The 18,521-nt window shown below is 41.2% G+C and overlaps 1 pseudogene; it reads left to right on the top strand.

Annotated features, from left to right (window-relative positions):
• The window catches only part of LOC122360978, a 130,648-nt pseudogene that overhangs the window by 28,207 nt on the left and 83,920 nt on the right, over window positions 1-18,521 (top strand).

Genomic DNA, 18,521 nt, shown 5'->3' with positions numbered 1-18,521 from the left:
GTAAAAGAATGAATATACAAATGAACAAAGATAGAGATAGAGATAGCAGTCATAAATGACAGAAATGTGGAGAAGCCCTATATGAGGTTAGAAATATGGAGCAACAAGAATTAAGGTCAGAAAAACACTAAGAGCAAAGAGGCTTGACTATCTACTGAGAAACAAATAAACAGAATCACAGGAAGTAAATCTAATACATCAACATTTCAAAATAATACAACAAGCCCATAGTCTCTGTTTGTAGTTCCTTTCTTCCCTCTCCTTTGGCGATGATGTAGTTTAAGCAGGCGTCGGTGGATGAGATATTATTTATGTGTTATAAAATAAAGCAGCGCCTCCGGTGAGGGTCCTGTGACAGGGCTTCATTTCTCAGCCTCCCATCTCCTTGTAGCTCGTTCACTTCAGTGCTTGATTTCTGGTGAAGCGAGCTGCATCTGAAGCCAAAGCAGAAGAGACCGCTCTTCTGAGAAAAGACAATCAGAAGGTAATCTAGCCACGAGATGTGAACTTTACAGAGTTCGGTCCTTTTAAAGCGAAGTGCGGTTACGTCCTTCTGAGAATCGGATGGATTTGATGCAGCGTTGATACGCCGGGTAAAGCCTCTCTCAATAAAAAGCCCTTCTGTGATCTACGCAAGGCGCCGCTTCTGACAACAAGGCAGCGACGGCACGCGCTACCTGAGTGAGGGCCGGGGCCGCTGGAGGTCTCGCGAGGGCCGGGACGAGGCTGATTGGTTGTCCACTGCTGAGAAGACAAGCCACTCAATGGAGCTCTGGGAACAGATAACGGAATATAATCATGCTTTCTCTGAGTTGAGAAGCACTAACATAGCTCTGAATGCCTTGATCTCTTTGAGATATATATATATATATATATATATATATATATATATATATATATATATATATATTATAAAATCGTGACAGCTGGGGAAAATTAATTCTTATTAGAATTAATATTACAATTTAAGAGAACAATTTTCTGGGTGAATATATGAGGAGTTTATTAAAATAATAATAATAATAATTATTATTGCATTATTATGTTCTTATTATTTTATTGTGTTATCAAAATAAACCAACTGCAGTTCGATTAAATTTAGATTAATTTGAGATTAACTGGAATGTATGATGGAAAAAAATAAAAAATATATATATATATATATATATATATATATATATATATATATATATATTAATCTCAAATTAATCTAAATTTAATCAAACTGCAGTTGGTTTATTTTGCAAATAATAAACTCTTCATATATTAACCCTCTGATTTCGGGGCCCTTGAGATGTTTTGACATGACCTAAAATATTTGTGCTTTATTTATAACACATCCTTCGGAAATCATTCTGATTTTCTGCTCAAGAAACATTTCTATTTTACGTTCAAATTAACACTAAAACTGTGTTTTGTAAAAACAACAGCATTTAAACGAAATGTCTTACATTTATATATTTTTTTACTGTTCCTTGTCACTTTCAATGTAGCGCATATTTGCTAAATTACATTATTAATTCAAGGTGTATTCGTTAATTTGATATTAAAAACTCTATTCATTATTCTCCATTGGGAAATATTCAACATTTTCAGCAATAACCGATTAAACTTTAAAGACAGAAGTGTTGTGAGTTCCAAGGTTGTTAATCAATTGCATACGCTTTTGTTGAACCCATCTGTTTGCATTAATACAACTCATATTTAATAATCGTATTTAACAGTGGAAAAAATACATCGCCGTACATAATATTCCACTAACCAGAAAGTTCACAGCAAAATATGCATATTACGCCATGAACCCGTGATATATTATTTCTATAGATGCATCACTTCAAATGAATAGTTTTAGTTTCCTCCATTATTTTTATGAAATTAATGACATTCCCAATGCCTTGTGGGTTTGTAGTTTCTCCCCTCATTAAATTTGCAGGCTTGTACACTGATTTTTTTTCCTCGCTTCTCTAATGTTACGTTTCTCCTCGAAGCGGGTTGCTTTGCTTCATGACTTACAACTCTTTTACTTACAACAAAGACTTTTTATCCCTAAAGGAAACGCAAATGCTTAATAGTGGGCAGCTCTAACGCACTCTATATTGTTTATTATAATGTACTGTAGGTAGTATGGCCAGCTTGTTGACAGAATGAGGGGGAAAGTGAAAGCCGCTCTCCTTGACCCGGCGTTGTGTGGCCTCTCTGGTGTAGGACGAGTGATTTATGGCCGTCTCTGTCTCTCTGTCTCTCGAACGCGGTCCGTGTGAGTCTGCTACTCGCTTAACACGTGCGGTATATCATTACTGTCATGCTATTCTGAGCCATATGATTAGCAAGTCAAATCGTCCGAAGTGCGTGTTATAACACCGCGGCACGCACTTATCCACTTACGGTGGAAATATCATGAGATAATTCAAGAAGAAAAACGATCATGTACTTATAATGTCTAATTGCATTTGTTGTTTCAAAAGTGCGCTGCGATGTTATTTATCGCTGCGAATCGGATCAAGTGCAGCGATGTCGCGTTTTGTCTGTTAAAATAAAAATAATAGCAGTAGTTTTATGTCTGAAAGTAAGGATAACCTTATGCCATTAAACGCAAGGTATATCTTGAAGCTGTCTTTGCATTAATTCTACATTCTCATATGCTGAAATGGTGCTCAATCAGTTATTTTCGGTTAATCTCAATCTGTTATTTAATAATCATTCTCATAGTTATCATATAGAAATAGCATTCATATTTATGTGAAATAGTAATTTTTTTGTAATATTACATTTAATCAATTTAATGCATCAAGTATAAATTTAATTAATTTTTTTTTCCTGTCTTGCCTTTTTATTTTCTTACCCATATGTTTTAAAAAATAAAGTTGCATTATCTTCCTGAATTATTTTTAAATTGTTATTATTACTAATATAATCATCTTTATTAAAAGAACAGCTAAAATGGCTTAAAATGCACTACAAAATAAGTGAATAAAAATAAAGTCGATTTTTTCTGATTGAACTGCATACGAATACAACCTTTAAACGTATTTTAGGTTGTACGTGATAGATTCTTCTGTTATTTTAACATTACACTTACGCTCACTTTGAGCTTTATTGGCTGCAGTATAACAAGCCCTCATAGCTATTAAAATGAATTGCTTTTAAAGTGTTATCGGGTTGCAGAGCAATTACGAAGTGTTTTCTTGAATATGGATCGCGCATTAAAAAATGGTGTAATAAATGCCATCGCCTCGAAGGAGAATGTATGGCGCTTCCCTGGTGACAACGAGAGCAGGAGCGATGATCAGTGAGTGTGCTGTGTCTCTCGGTTCCGGCCTGTTCTCGTACACAATACGTGGGATTTCACAAGCTTAACCACCTGAGGTTCATGTCTACGCCGAGTGCTCTCTGTCTGCTTTCTCAAGTGTGTGTGTGTGTGTGTGTGTGTGTGTGTGTGTGTGTGAGGTGAGGCGTGTCTTTGAGGACGAGGTGGCGTGTGGGAGGTTGGTTTGCTGTTTTGTTGCCGTTGTGTGGGTAGAGATAATGCACTTTTAGAGTCGCGGTAGAATGAATGTGTGGATTCGGTGTGGATTCTGAGTCAACGCGGTTAACCTGTCAGTCGCTACAATGCCATTGTTGTTGAAGAAAACCATTGACTGTTGCATGACCGGCAGCTAGTGAAATGCAGTATTAGTCTTGGGGTTATGATTATTTATTTCACTTCTCCGTTAAACTTGTCGTCTTCGTTATCATCATCTAGCTGCTTAAAGTACTCACACGTACTGCTCCTTAAAAGAAAAGGTCACCCGAAAGCATTCTGTCATGATTAACTGACCTTCTTCTTGTTTCAAGAACAATGACTGATTTTCCTCATGGACGGCAAAAGAAGACATTTAACACAAAGTTCAAAGTGCTGTTTCCATACTATGTGGAAAACAACATGTAAAACCATATTAAAAGCAAGCCGGCGTAACTTGAGCTGAAATGAACTCCAACATGTTGCTATTGCAAGGACAAATGATCTATTAATAAAGGCTTATTTTTACACATTTCCTTGCAAAATAAGTATTTAAAACCACGTCTACCATGGTGAATGATTGTACGTTGTACAACTGATACATTTGACATCTGCATCACATAACCAGTTCCATATATAAAGCATTTCTGGTATCGTAAACTTGCTCGTTAGCGCACCCGGTGCAGCATTGACTTTATTGATGACAAGCGCTAGATATCAAAAATCTCTCAGGATAAAAGCTCAAACACCTATAGAAGCAAGATAAAATCACGTTTGCTTCAGCAAATGTGTTTTTATATCATGTTTTTCTTTATTACGCCATCGGCTAAGTTTAAGCGCAGAGTGGCGAGGATTTCATTCGAACTGATGTAATACCTAATAGATAGACAAAAGAGACGTTACTTAATAATGCATAACCAGATTCACGTTTGTTTTGGATAAAACTAAACATGCTTTAAATGATTGTCACTAGATGTTTTACTTTAGAAGCGTCACGAAATGTAAAATTACTCTGTTTTTGTTTGTGAAATTATAATGATTGAAAAAATGCATGTCTGCTTATTAGGAAAATGTTGAATATTTTTAAAGGTGATTTATCTCTAGTCACAAAACTCATCGATATTTAAGAGCGGCAGAACCTTTTGCAAAAAAATCTCCACTGAAGCAAGAAGGTTATTTTGGTTTTGAAAAACGCAAGGGTCGGGGAAACTGGCCAGAATTTGAGTTTCGAAAATAATCCTTTAACATTTCTTTAGGCCACTAGCTGTCCTTTCCTCTCCCTTTATATCTTGTCCAAATCTTGCTGGAGCAGACACCAATCATTATCTCTAGAAACCCTTCTCTAGCCATGGGCTAAGAAAGAGAGCGTCAAAAAACAAGAGAAGAAAAGCGTTTGTTTGATGTTTGCCAAGAAGAGAAGAGCCAGTGTCCAACATGGCCGCTAACATGCTTCCGCCTCAGCTGAGCGGGCAGAATAACCGGAGGCGAACTTTACCGAGCATTAGAATTCCAGTCCATACTGAGCTCAGGCTCCGGCAGCCAAGGGACCCAGAGATGCTCGTTTTTACTCATTTTCTTTCTCTGCCCAAGAACAGCACGCATCCACGCTAGTTAGCGCTTTGAAATTTAATAACAAAGACCTCCTGAGCGATGATAATTGTTTATGATCCAGATGGGGATCGAACTCAGGTCTCCGGGATGTATTAATGTGGCACTTACTCCTACTCCACTGGAGCAGGTGAAACCCAGTTGCAGAGGAAATAATGAGAAGGCTTAGAGAGACTTCTGAGGTTCTTTACTCAAGCAAAAATATAAAGAAGAATGAATCCAGAACCAAGAAAAAGTCTTGAGACTTACAACAAAAATAGCTACTGAGGAACTCAAAACACTCCTTGGTACAAAATACAAAAAAAAGGTAATCCAAACAGAAAGCTGTCCTTAGACCTCAGGCAGGAGAAAAATCACAGAGAACACAGAAAACAAGAAAGTCTCTTACAGCATAAAAACTCGGCAGCATGACTCTGAGAAAGACATGAGGACTGAACAAGAACAATAGGCAGGAGACATTTAAATAAGACTGGTCATTAGGAGTGATCAAAAACAGGTGTGCTACAAGTCTCTAACAGGGTGGTGATCTGGAGCAGAAAGTGCGCCATCCAGTGGTGAACCCAGGGAATCTCAGGCAGATCATTACAGGACCCCTCCTTTAGGAGCGGCTCCTGACGTTCCCAATGGCCTGTTCCCATGAAGGCGGTAAAAGTCCCTAATAAGAGCCTTGTCCAGGATGTGGCGAGCAGGGACCAGGTTCGCTCCTCCGGGCCAAATCCCTCCCAGTCCACAAGAAACTGTCGTCTCCCAGAACCAGTCGGGTGTCCAGTAGCCGCCGAACTGTGTATACTGGCTGACCCCAATTATTCGTGGTGCTGGGGTGGCCTGGTGACAGGAGACAGAGGGCTGTATTTGACAGGCTTTAAGCGTGAGATATGAAGGTGGGGTGAATCGCAAAGACTTGGGTAGCAAGAGACGGTAGGAAACCGGATTTACTCTCCTTAAAACTTTGAATGGTCCTATGAACCTGGGAGCTAATTTGCGTGACTCAACCTTGAGGAGAATGTCCCTGCTTGAAAGCCAGACTTTCTGCCCTGGGCGTAGAATTGGCGCTGGTCTGCGTCTACGGTTAGCCCGTTGCTGTTGTAGCTGTGAAGACTTAAGAAGAGCAGCCGGGCCTTTCTCCATATCCTGCGACACCGTTGAACCAGTTGCTGAGCAGCGGAACCCACGCCGAACTCCTGCTCAGAAAACATAGGAGGTTGAAAACCATATTGGCACTCGAAGGTGACATACCTGTTGAGGAATGGCGAAGAGTATTGTGTGCAAATTCTGCCCCAAATCAGATGTTTACTCCAGGACGTAGGATTGGATGACACCAGACACCTCAAGGTTGTTTCAATCTCTTGGTTGGTACGTTCAGTCTGTCCATTAGACTGGGGATGAAACCCCGACGATAGACTGGCTGTAGCTCCAATCAGCTGGCAGAATGACCTCCAGAACCTGGATGCAAACTGAGGACCACGATCTGACACAACATCTCGGGGAAAGCCATGCAACCTAAAGACATGCTGCAAAACAATCTCAGCAGTCTGTGGAGCTGAAGGAGTTTTGGCAGTGGTATAAGATGGCAAGCCTTTGAAAAATCTGTCAACCACTACAAAAATGACCGTGTTACCTTGGGAAGGTGGTAGGCCAGTTACAAAGTCCATAGAAATATGTGACCACGGGCGAGCAGGAACAGGAGGGTAGCAGGAGACCTTGAGGCGGGATCTGGAATCCTTATTCTGAGCACAAATGGAGCAGGCAGCAATATAGGCTCTGATGTCTTCCGCCATCTTTGGCCACCAGAAACGTCTGCCAATGAACTCTAGGGTCCTACTAGCTCCAGGGTGGCATGCAAATGATGAGGAATGTCCCCCTGCAAAGCGTCAGAGCGCACAGCTTTGAGGTACAAAGAGGCGGCCTGGAGGCCCATTACCTGGAGTCAGCCTCCTGCTCCTGTGCCTTTCTAACCCGTAGTCTCTACACCCCATCTGACTGGTGCCACAATCCTGGAGGGTGAAGGATCCTCACGGAGTTGAAACCTTATTAGTTAGATCAAACTGCCTGAGAGCGCATCAGGCTTCTGATTCTTTGACCCTGGTCGGTAAGAGAGAACAAAATCAAAGCGATTAAAGAATAAAGCCCACCGGGCCTGGCTGAGAAGTTTAGCCTCTTAGCCTCCTGGATATAGGCTAAATTCTTGTGATCAGTCCATACAATAAAAAGAGTGTTTGGCTCCCTCCAGCAGTGCCTCCATTCCTCCAATGCTAGTTTGACGCTAATAGCTCCCTGTTCCCAATATCATAGTTCCTTTCCATGAGCGAGAGCTTGTGTGAAAAAAAAGCACATGGATGCAATTTTGTTATCTCTTATGGTGCGCTGGGAGAGAACAGCTCCCACTCCTACCTCAGAAGCATCCACCTCCACTATGAAGGGCAGCTCAGGATCTGGAATAGTTAGTATGGGTGCTGAGGTAAACAGATATTTCAGTCTCCCGAAAGCCTCTTCAGCCTCCTCTGTCCACGAGCCCTTAACATTCTTCCCTAGTAGAGAGCAGTTAGTGGAGCAGCAATTGCACTGAAATTTGAATGAATCGCCGATAGAAATTCGAAAAACCAAGAAAACGTTGTACCTGCTTGACAGAAGTTGGCCGAGGCCAATCTCTAACTGCTCGAGTCTTTGCAGGATCCATCTGGATCTGACCTTTAGAAACAATGAAAGCCAAAGGAAACCTCCTCCACATGAAATTCACTCTTCTCCAACTTGCGAATAGATGGTTCTTTAGAAGCTGCTGGAGGACCAGGCGAACATGCTGCTGCGTGTTCCTTCAGGTCTTTGAAAAAATAAGAATATCATCCAAGTATACAAACACAAATCTGTTCAGCATGTCTCTTAACACGTCATTAATCAAAGCCTGAAAATACTGCAGGGGCATTTACCAAACCAAAGGCATGACTTGATACTCCGCAATGGCCAGTGGGTGTATTAAAAGCAGTCTTCCATTCATCACCAGCACGAATGCGGACCAGATGATATGCATTGCGAAGGTCAATTTAGTAAAATAGTGGCCCCTGAAGCAACTCAAAAGCAGCAGACATTAGTGGAAGAGGATAACGATTCTTAATAGTGATCTTATTGAGTCCCCTGTAATCTATACAAGGTCGGAGCCCACCATCTTTCTTAGCGACAAAGAAGAAGCCAGCTCCGCTGAGTGGCGTTGAGGCGTATAAAGCCAGATGCCAGGGACTCCTGTATATAATCCTCCATGGCCCTCCTCTCTGGTGCTGAAAAGAGAACAACCTCCCTCTTGGAGGGCACATTCCAGGCAGCAAGTCAATGGCACAATCATAAGGTCTGTGTGGTGGTAAAGATAAGGCCTTCTTCTTACTGAACACCTCTAACAGGTCTGCATAGTCTAGAGGAACATGTGATAGCTCTGAAGAAGTCCTGGGTAACTGTAAAGCAGTCATTAATAGCCCTGGGGTGGCCTGAAGTAACTTAGGAGAAACAGAAGGTTCAAGAGATAAAGCACAGTGACCCTTATTACAGTCAGGCCCCCATCTGAGGAATGTTACTAGAGGACCAGTCTATCTGGGGATTATGATGGACTAACCAAGGGAAACCCAGGATTAAAGGGAATTCTGGTGACTTGATTACATAAAACTGTATAGTTTCTAGGTGACCCCCAACCCGGAGATATAAGGGAATAGTGCGCAGACTCACCTGCCCAGACCCTAGAGGCCTCCCATCTAGTGCAGTAATAGTCAGGGGTTCATCAAGGTTAGTGAGTGGCACACCAAGATGTCTAGCGACTTCCAAATCCATAAAGTTGCCAGCTGCCCCAGAGTCTATGAAGGCCTTCAGGGGATGTGACTGATCATTCCATAGAAGATAAGTATCAAAGAGCCCCAGAAGATGCTGAGTGGGGAGTGGTTGCTTCTCTCGTCACAGTCCTCCCTTCCCTGGACGAGAGTTGGCTTTTCCCGAAAGAATAGGGCAGGAGGCACGAAAGTGGCCAGATTCTCCGCAGTACAGACAGCATCTTTCTTTCATCCTGCGGTCTCGCTCAGACCCGGGAAAGCGTGAACGACCCAGCTGCATGGGTTCCTCAGATCCTGCTACATATGAGGCAGGAGATCAGGAGGCAGGGGAAGTGCAGAGGATACTGACTGTGTACATATCTAGAAGTCTCGATGCGCTCTCGGACGTCTCTCTCGAGGCGATTGTCTGAGTCGAATAGCCATAGCAATCAAGGATTCTAGGTCTATTGCAGGGTCCCTGGCTGCTAACTCATCCTTGATCTCATCAGACAGTGCCGATTGAAAGCAACAGTTAATGCCTCCTGATTCCAGCCACTCTCCATAGCAAGTGTTCGAAATTCCACCGCTAATTCTGCTACACTTTGAGACCCTTGAGTTAACTGGAGTAAGCGGCTGGCTGCCTCACGCCCGCTCACTGGATGATCAAAAACTGCGTCTCATCTCCTCAATAAAACTGTTATAATCTGAACAAACCCTTGGTTGAGGGGACTGCTCCACAAGGCAGTTGCCCAGGCAAGGGCTTTCCCAGATAAAAGAGTAATGCAGCGTAAGCCACCTTGCTACGGGCAGTTAGGAATTTGTTTGGCTGCAGTTCAAAGTTCAGTGAACACTGGGTGAGGAATCCACCCATCTGCCAGGGCTTCCATCATACCTCTCAGGATGAGGCAGGTGGATATCAGAGCCTTGCACTGCTACGCTGGGAGGTGGCAGTGGAGCCTGAGGTTGAGACTGAGCTCCTGTGCTCCCTGCTGTGGGCTTGAAATAGACTGAAGGTGATGCAGAATTTCAGTGACTGCCTGACCCAGTTTTGAAACAGCCGCCTCTTGTTTGTGCAAGGACTTGTTCATGTCGTTCCATGGTGGCTGCCTGACTTGAGACAGCTGCTAGGATGCGTTCTGCATTCGATAAAGGTTGAGTCTCCTCTGCTGGGTTCGTATCCATGGTTCAGTCCTACTGTTACGATCCAGATGGGGATCGAACTCAGGTCTCGGGATGTATTAATGTGGCACTTACTCCTACTCCACTGGAGCAGGTGAAACCCAGTTGCAGAGAAATAATGAGAAGGCTTAGAGAGACTTCTGAGGGTTCTTACTCAAGCAAAAATATAAAGAAGAATGAATCCCAGAACCAAGAAAAAGTCTTGAGACTTACAACAAAAATAGCTACTGAGGAACTCAAAACACTCCTTGGTACAAAATACAAAAAAGGTAATCCAAACAGAAAGCTGTCCTTAGACCTCAGGCAGGAGAAAAATCACAGAGAACACAGAAAACAAGAAAGTCTCTTACAGCATAAAAAACTCGGCAGCATGACTCTGAGAAAGACATGAGGACTGAACAAGAACAATAGGCAGGAGACATTTTAAATAAGACTGGTCATTAGGAGTGATCAAAAACAGGTGTGCTACAAGTCTCTAACAGGGTGGTGATCTGGAGCAGAAAGTGCGCCATCCAGTGGTGAACCCAGGGAATCTCAGGCAGATCATTACAGATAATTCGTCACGAATCTCTCTCTTCCTCCTCGCTTCTTGAGGCCTTGGCTGAAGCAGCCTTCAGAAAGAAGAGAAAGAGGCGCTCATATAACCAAGCTTTTCAAGCGGACAAGGCCAGAGAGGCGTAGCACAATAGCGTTCATTTCCTCTGTGGACACGCGAGGTCTCTCGGAGGGTGTGAGATTAACATGTATGGATGGTTGAGGTCTGGGGTGTTTTCACTGCTGCGAGGTGTCCTCGTCTTCTTTCTTGAACGCACACCTGAGCGTGGCTGGGGTCTGGGTAAATCACCGATCAGAAGAAGTCTCTCGAGTCGCCCGCGAGGTCTGCGAGTTCGGTTGAGGTGAGTGTTTCGCTCCCGAGCACAACCGCTCCATTCTGCAGAGCGCGAGCATCTGGAAACCGTTGTGTGCTTTATGCCTTGATGATTTGCACCGTGTCCTCCTTGCCTCCGTCCTCTGGCGGAATAGCACACATCCTACAGAGCGCTTCAAATCCTCAGGCGAACCAGCACTGCTAAACAACTGCGACAACAGCGCTGGCGTAAAGACACAAACACATCAGTCCTCCTGCTGAGCTCGACTGTAGATATATAAATATACAGAGGAACGATGTACAACAAATGATCGCCTACAAGAAATGACTTAAGTCGTGTGTGTTTGCCTGTTTTTTGGTCAACGGCCATTCATTCAAAGGTGCAGTCAATTAAATACGCATTTAAAATGAAACTCTGTTCCTCACTAAACTCACTAAAAGGTTCAAATATTTTCAAAGAAATAAGTGCTAAGTAGTTTGCGTATTATTTTATAATGCATATTGAAAACTACTAAATCGTCATCAACATAAAAAATGGTGTATCTGTTACTTTTAAAGCATTTTTGTAGTAAATTTGATCAATTATAACAAAGAAAGGGTAATTAAACAACATTTTGAGGTGTAATATTGCTTTCTTATAAAACCTATTCAGCGATTTTATTATATAAATGAAAATAAACCGCTAAAATAAATAAATAATCCTTTTTAAGTATTCGGACATAATTACAATAAAAATTATAATTTTTTTTTAATTTTATGGAAAAATTAAATATTGTCAAAATAAGTTTTTTACAAGAAAGGACTGTTTCAGTCTTTTTATACCGACAATATTTGTTTAATTTTCCCATTTTTTTTTACTTTTGAATAAATAAATAAAGTGTAATAAAACTAAATCTGATTGATCGATCGACTAACCCGATTGAAAATGTGAAACAAAATTGTGAGACCAACGAGATAAAAAATAATGACATTTTGCACATCCGATTTTTAAACTTTTACTTTTTCTTCGCCGTAGGTTATCGTTCTTATGCGCCGCTGGTTTTCACGCCTGTCCTTTTTATTGTCGCCTTGGCCGAACAGAGGTTGAGGCCGGAGGGCTGCTGATGATGGAGATAGCGGTGAAGCAGTGCAGCGCTAATCGCACGCGTAACGTTGTGCGCGAGAGGATTAAGCGTGACTGCGTCTCAGCGTCTCATCCTGGCGGAGTGCCGTGTTTGACAGCCTCACGGGCCGGGAGACAGCGAAGGACGGAGAGAGGATGTTTGCTGTTTGTGTAATGGGAGTGACATACAGACCCTGGCAGCCGCGGTAGAGCTGAATGCGAGCGAAGGCAGCGCTGATGGATCTGTCACTGCCCTCCTCTGCCCATCACACTGCCGGCTTGTTTGGCTAGAGAAAGAGGAATTGTTTTGCGGGTGATAAGGTGCACCAGAAGCAGCGTGAGCGACTGTGAATGTCAATGCACGCCTGTGTAGCTGGCACGGGTGAAAATTGGCTTCCTTTCAATTCCGTGAGAATGGCCACTCACCATCGGATCTTCAAATGGAAATTGGATTGGAGCGACGGGAAGATGCCGAAGTGCGATTCAAGCAAGGCATGATGGGATTTTTTCGCTCAAATGGTTAGATGTATTTTGCTGGACTAATTGTCAACGTATTTTAAAAAAGCTTACGAATTTTAATTGTGCCGTACATGACATGAACTCTCCACCTACTTTTCTTTTTGTACTGTATAAAAAAATTGCACAGTATACATTCAGAGTATAGTATATACATATTAGTACATGTATAAGTTCAGTACTACATTTACAGCCGTTTTATGAATTCATTTGAAGTTCTTCTTCGCTTCCTGAATGAAAAGTCAACTGAAAGACATTCTACTGCGCTGTATAAATGGATGCGTTGAGTTACAGGTGTTTTTGAGATGTGATGGTGTGTGTCTTTCGCTGAGAGAGGGTGACTTTATAGGCTATTAGATATCTCATAAACATTATGGATCTCCATTGCAAGTGAATATCCAGCAGAGGCATAAACACACTGTGAAATGTGAAATCTATCATGTAAATTCAGCTACGGAGATGAATAAATCATTGTGTATTTTATAGCATAGCATGTAATCACAAAACCCTGCGGTGCCATAAACTAGGCTCACTGTTTAAATGATGAAGACTGCGATATGTACGGTATATGCCAGGAGTTACTACAGTTAACTGGAACTATAAAAAAAAACGAATTAATAAAATTAAATTATAAAAGCTTTTTAAAAAATTCTATATAGACACGATAGACATAAAAAATAACTGCAACACTTCACTTAAAGCTTTTATATATGCATTATACATCATTAAGCATTATATGTATATAACGAAGGGTATAATGCATTATAATTATTTGTGGTGCGTGCTGTAATACATTAGATCTTGTCATAAAAAATAATAATTGCAAATTTAAAATGCATAGTGAAATGCGATGAACTGCTAATTGTTAAAAAATATTAGCCGTATTTACAATTATTCATGAGGTGCATTAGGAGGTATGCGTTATAACTACTTTTATTATGCATCATACATCAAGGTAAATTCTATACATATAGAGTGGAATTACTAAAACGAAAGAAAAACTCACAAATCTGCTGAAGCTGGTTGCCTTAAAATTTTACGATGGCTCAACATTTTTTTAATATAGGAATCTATAGCTTTCTATATTCTTACTCTATTCTATCCGTTGTCTTTTTATTGACTTATAATGTAAATGCTATGCTATGTAAAGCTAATGGAGACTTGTCGTAGCACCTGCGTATCATTGCTCTTTAGTTGGTTTTGATTGCTTCTATTGTCCTCATTTAAGTAGCTTTGGATAAAAGCATCTGCTAAAAAGACTATATGTAAAAGCGTTAGTGTCTCGATGTAGTTTTTATCGAACATATTGTACATCGCATGGCGCAGTGCACTCACTACAAGCGTGTACTCACTTCATAAAACATGATCCATGACGCTGAAGGTTATGGCTGTTTCCTAACAGTAGGAGGCGTTTTATCGATTAGCAGTTCGTTTCGGCGAAAGCTCTGTCTAAACATCGGTTGTGACCCCCTCATCTGTGAGCTTTAATGTGTGTTAATGTCGTAGGTCTGGACGGTCTGTGTTTAATGCACAGCAGAGGCTAATTGCCTGCTGAGGGTTTATTCGACTTCGCTCTCCTTTAAAGCCACAACAGCCTGCAATTATTAAACACTCTAGCGGTCAAAGTACAGCACATCTCGACCGGATACAAACCTCCCGTCTGTGTGCATTAAATGTTTTGGCGTCACGGGCTGCTAGAGCGACACCGCGAAGTCGATCAGGAGGCGAATCGTCAGTCGTGCATCTATTCTTCAGTGCGTTGTTGTCGTGTCGAAGGTAACAAGTGCTCTAGCACGGCCTTTTTTGATGGATCGGTGAAAGGGCCGGTCCTTTGCGGGATATTTCGGAGTCAGTTAGGGTGAAGAAGCGCAGAGGTCTCCTTTGTTTAAATATCACAGCCTACTTCTGCCGTTTGCTCGGCTGTAAATGAGCAAAGAAAGGCAGCGCAGGAGGGAAGATTGCGACAGGGACCGAGGAGGAACAGCAGCACACGGACACAATCATCATGCATCTTTTTGGGGCAGGTTAGAGACCTCAGTGTAATCTGCATAACATTAGAGGAGACCACACACACACACACACACCTCAGATGAACATTTCATTACTCTTTCGTTGCTCACGTCTCTGTCGGTTTGCATTGTATCCTCGGGAGAAATAAAAGAGACAAGCGCTTCACAGCGATGTGGGAGCACAGCTCAGATCATTTGGTTTTGGAGGATTTTGATGAGAAATATTTGACTTCATATTGAAATCTCTTGGCTTTTGGTGTGTTGGCAAATCTGAGCGCAGTTTGTGACATTGCTAAAATCTCTCGTGAAGCACTGAAGAGGCAATGCGAAAAACCAAACGTTGTAATATATCGTAGTGGCAAAAACAATTAGGAAAAATAAAAATATATATGGCCTATTTTGCTGTTTGGATCATGTTTGGAAAGATCCAAACATGGCCCATTATATTTAGTTTATAAATTTTTGTTGGTAATTGATGGAATACAGGATGCCATGTGTCTAAACAGGATGTCTAGAAAAATACAGCAGTATATTTAATTGTACACATGTGGTGCTTTTTATCCCTGTATTCACCAAAACCATTTTGGGTGTCTGCTGCTATCAAGCTAATTTTTAGCTTCATCTGACCATAAATTTGTCCTATGAATTTTTCTTGAAACCTTGCAAAACCACTTTTCAAAGGTTTTCTGACCCAGACACTCAACTCTTTTCTTTAATTCTCCTTGGAGAGTCTTTGGTCAGCAGTATAGACACATGTCCACTGCTCTAGCTCTTCTCTTAAAGCCCCTTCATTAATTTGTGAAGCTCAATCATCGTTTGCTGCACATCAGAAATATGTTTTTTTCTCATTGTAGCGATGATTAAAAGAATTTAGGCTTTGTTTTCCCCACTATTTATATTTATAGAAATAAGAAGCCATGGCTGGATAATTTCATGTTCATAATCATCCAGGAGGGCTTCAAATTGTGAATATGAATGGGAATATACTTCAGAGATAATTTTTAGGGGCGCCGATAAGTGTGTCCAACATCTATTTGAGAAAAACATTTTTCATAATAATATTTCCGCCCATTTTAAACTACTGTATTATTATTATAGACACACAGCACATGCAGGAATATAAATATCATATAAACCCAGAAAAATGTCTAAAATCCGTTTGCTGTTTCTAAGAAAAGACTGAGATATTGCTGACATGTATTTCTTTCTGAGTGATTGAAGATCTGTGGGGTTCAGACGAGTAATTAGTATATGTTTACAGTTAAGCTGATTATTATAGGCCCTCAGAATTGGATTGATGTGTTCGTTCGGTAAAGTACTTACTTCAGAGTCCTGCAACAGCATTTTAATCTCTCAGTCGATTTTTGTCCTGGATTCTTTAAATAAGGACACGGAGCGAGTGGAACCGAGTTTATCCTACCTAGCAGCTATTTCTCAATGATAATAAATCCCTGATGGAAAGAACAAAATATGCTGAACCATTGTCATAGGAAACCAAAAAAGGACACATTTTGAGATTTCTTGCACAGCTACATCTGAATGGATTCTCATTGCAGTAGCATTTTACATTTACCCACAGTAATAGCAATGTCCTTTCACACCGTCCTGTCTCCATTTTCATGGATGTCTTAAAGGTGCGATGCTGATCAGATGCACAGTGCATTGAATCTGACCTTATAGCCTTTAAACATTCTTCAACACTGGTCATCAAATGGTCATTGATCAAGCTACATGTTTTAATTATGCAATGCATTATAAGGTATAAGTAAGGTAAGGTAAAGTAGTTTAGTAAAGTTTTTTAGTAGTAGTAGTAGTAATATTTTACATTGCTAATTGTGATTAAAGCTTCTTTTAGTTCACAAACCCCAGTGGTGTAATATAATGTGCATTTCAAGATGTTGATATCTTAAGAATTGAATATATTTTCTTTCCCTTGATATTTTTATATCAAGTGTGGTACAAAATAACCCTACTCTATGCGATAAAAAGTCGGGTCATGAAGTAATCAAAATTGTCCAATTAGATGTGTAGTCTTAAGAGATTGCATTTTTATTCGTAATTTGTAATATACAAGACTGTAAATTGTAAGTAATCTACCCAGCATTGATCATCAGTATTTCTATCTCACATGGATGATTAATTCTAACTTTTATTGCATCCTTTTAGCTGAAAATAAGCGGCTTCAGTTCTTGTGTACTCTGTACTCTGAAGTCTTTCAGAGTACAGAGAAGTCTTTCTAAAGTATTCATACGGGGTGATTATGTGCATTATGTATGTTTGCTCTTCCTTTGCGGAGTAGAGCTCCAGCTCAGTAGGGGTTAATTTTTACACACTGTGTCAAATACCCACCCAGCAGCCTGTGTCCTCTCTGAAATATTAATGAATCCTGCTGATATTCAGAGAGAGAGAGAGAGAGAGAGATGGATGCCAGGGTAAAACGTTGACCACGATGACATTTCATCTTGGTCTAATTAGAAGCGCTTGAGATGTTCCCACTGTATTTTAACAACGTTTCGGCACTCAATTTCATTTATGCTTTGCAACGAAATCAATTGATATCCATTTATCCCATGCAAAATAAATCCATTTATTCTCACACTGTCATAATGACACAACACGCCACAGTATCACCTTGTCAGCGTGTTTCTGGAATTAAACTTCGACCACCAGGCCATCCTAAGGAGGCGCTCTGCGCGCATTTGTTCTCCTGCAATCCTGCTTGCGCTGCGTTTGATCGGGAGAAACTGTCCTGGTGCAGCGTTTGGAAGTCTTTCCATTTATTTGTGGCTTTTCGGGGCGAAAAGTGCATATATGTGCCTCTGAAAAACCAGTGCAAACTAAAGCGAGAGACTGCTTTAGTGCTCTTCTTAGTTAGTTGTCTGGATAATGGCTCTCTCTTGAGGGTTTCCGTGACTCTGTTTTCTGTGTGTAATGGAGAGAGGGCTTAAGCTTGCCTGAATGCATCACACTGCCGCTACACCACCTCGCACTCAAGCACTTCTGTGTTTTACTCCTGCCAGTCGGCCCATTCGGGCCCAAAACGAAGCTCAATGTTTCCCCCTACTGCCCGCAAGAAGCAAAACAATCCCCTTGACGCCCAAAGATCCCTCGCTGATAAGCACGGGGGCCTGAACCTCTTGATATTCAGGATGGCGTTGCGAGCAGTGAACAAAAATTGCATTTAGGTGCTTTTACATAAAAGTTATTAAAATGGAATGCTATGCACAAGCAATAAACAAAGAGCCGCGAATCAGATATTAGCATTCGTATAGAAAGCCACGGCATAGAATAATAATTCATATTCCCGCAGCCATTTTTATCGCCACATATGAATTTCCGGGGGGCAGAGGCGGGTGTCAAATATCCTGACTTTCACACAGCAGAGGGCTATTAAAACCAGCCGGATCCGAAGGAGACGTCCTCCAACTCTTTCTTTGGTTTTGGCGTTCTTGCTCATTGCCTTTGGTGTGAAACTATAGCCGCCTCCTCTCTTCCCTCTCTCTTTTGCTCCCGTTGCAGATCCTGCATATGTTATAGAAGGCAGAGGCAGCAGTTTTATATAACCCAGCATTAACACATCCACACTGTGCGATAATATCTAGTAATCTTGCGTTCAACATCAGCTTTGGTGAAATTAAATAAGCAGTTTCTCAGCTACGATGCACTAGAAACATCATCTTTATCCAAGCATTAAAAGTCCCTGCATGCTTTAAAGATAGAGTTCATCCATAAAGAAAATTGAAATTGTATAGTCATTTACCTACCTTCACGTTATTACAAACCCACATGACTTTACTTTTTTCACAAAAAGGTGATATGTAGCAGGAGGTCTGAGGTGATGTTTTTTTTTCATACAATGGGAGTGGATGGGGAACAGGGGCTGTCAAGCTCAATAAAGGGAGGAAAAAGCTCCATAAAAGTTGTTCACAGGATTTGTGCACTGTATTCCAAGTCT

The sequence above is a fragment of the Puntigrus tetrazona genome, chromosome 16 (assembly GCF_018831695.1).
Source record: "Puntigrus tetrazona isolate hp1 chromosome 16, ASM1883169v1, whole genome shotgun sequence".
In the NCBI taxonomy this organism is placed as follows: domain Eukaryota; kingdom Metazoa; phylum Chordata; class Actinopteri; order Cypriniformes; family Cyprinidae; genus Puntigrus; species Puntigrus tetrazona.
The sequence above is the reverse complement of the archived record's forward strand: the minus strand, read 5'-3'. Positions and strand labels throughout refer to the sequence as shown.